At 33.9% G+C, this 1,785-nt stretch overlaps 1 long non-coding RNA gene across 1 annotated transcript; it reads right to left on the minus strand.

Moving 5' to 3' along the window:
• Positions 1-422: 422 nt before the first annotated feature.
• Positions 423-1,341, minus strand: LOC138882335 (uncharacterized). The gene is made up of 3 exons (XR_011403907.1): positions 1,006-1,341; positions 826-905; positions 423-644 (listed from the first exon to the last, which is right to left on the minus strand). It is a non-coding gene; the product is annotated as an uncharacterized lncRNA (long non-coding RNA).
• Between the last annotated feature and the right edge of the window lie 444 nt (positions 1,342-1,785).

Consider the following 1,785-nt stretch of genomic DNA (forward strand, 5'->3'; position numbering starts at 1 on the left):
CGGATTTGAAACTTTGGATCGGATAAATTTTCGGATTGTCGGATCGGATTGTTAATTTTCAGAACTTCTTCGAAGTATATAAACAAATGTTGGAAATTACTTTCCAAATACAAATTGAGCAATCACTTTTCAAATACTTGTTTTAACTGTAAACTTCGAAATTAAGTACTTAACATTGTTACATGTAACTGAGTACACAACTGACTGAACTGAATGTTCAATTTACAGTACAAAATGATTTAAACTGAATGTTCAATTTACAGTACTGAATGTTCAATTTACAGTACTGAATGTTCAATTTACACTTTACAGTACACAACTGAGTACTGACTGAACTAAGTACTCATAAAAATTAATACCTGAAATTTTTCTGAAATTTAACACAACTGGACAGTAAACCAAAGTACCAAACTGAACACCCCAAAACAAAACACAATCAATTGTCTTTCAAACCAAATTTTCATAGCAAAATAAAACAAACCAAACTACTAAAGTCCCAACAGTTCTTTAAAATATTACACATAACAAAAGAGTTCCAAGTTCCATGTTTTGGGAAGCCGCAACAGTCAACACAAACCAGCAACTAGGCCAAATGTAGCTCTCAATCTCAGATTCTCAGTAGGACTGTGAGACAAGTTAAAAATCTGCAATTTCAAACAATACAAAGAGCATTTTCAGAGAAAGAGAAAGATAGCTCATGGTCCAGAAATACCTGTATAATACAAAGAGCTTGTATAATGAAATACATACAAAGATCATTTTCAGAGCAAGTGTATAATGAATCAATACAAAGATCATTTTCAGAGCAAGTGTATAATGAAATACCTGAGCTTGTAGCCTTGTACAACAAATGGAACATCACTATATGTCGACAATGCAAGGCTCTCTTCCCGTATTCATAAATTCTGTATAATAAGATAGTAACACAAGAAATTAGTTTAGAAGTAATCTAAATAAACATACAAATAAAGTATACATTAAACACAAGTAATAAGATAGGCTTACCAGCTTCAAGTTGTTCAAGATTATCTAAATCTTCTTCAATTTTAATCGAAGTTGTTGATTCATTACGAAGCCAATCTTGGACACACACAAGAGCTTGAACCAATCTAGGAGTCAATGAACTCCTAAATGGATCAAGTATGCGTCCGCCGGTGCTAAAGGCTGATTCTGAGGCAACACTAGAAATCGGAATGGCTAGCACATCACGTGCCATCTCAGCAAGAGTGGGAAATCTAGGTGAGTTCAACTTCCACCACCCCAGAATGTTAAACTTTTCATGGTCTTCCTCAACATCTTCACCCAAATATTTATCTAACTCCGTTTTAGAATCAACTCCGCCACATTTCTTATGTTGCTTTAAATCTAGCATGAATTTTGAGAGCAATGATGAAGAAGATGGAGAAGATGGACCAGAAGATGGAGAAGATGGAGAAAAAGTAGATGGACATGAACCAGAACCACCATTTTTCATTGGATACACATTAAACAAAGTATCCATGTATGTTTTCACATCCTCTTGTATTTTCAAACCTACTGTTTCTCCAAACATAGAACCAAGTGCAAATGAAAGAGTATTAAACTTATGGCGTGGATCAAGCACACATGAGATAAAAATCATTTTGTTCATCTTATGTGGATCCCCCCAATACTTGTCAAATTTTTCTTTCATATTCTTTGCCATTTCTCTCAAGAAAGCATCTTCATTTTGCATCAACTCTTTCAAAGAAGAATCAACAACACATATTTCAAGAAAGTGCACATTAGACGTAATATAAAGTGTAC

Source organism: Nicotiana sylvestris, chromosome 11 (genome assembly GCF_000393655.2).
Source record: "Nicotiana sylvestris chromosome 11, ASM39365v2, whole genome shotgun sequence".
Classification (NCBI taxonomy): Eukaryota; Viridiplantae; Streptophyta; class Magnoliopsida; order Solanales; family Solanaceae; genus Nicotiana; species Nicotiana sylvestris.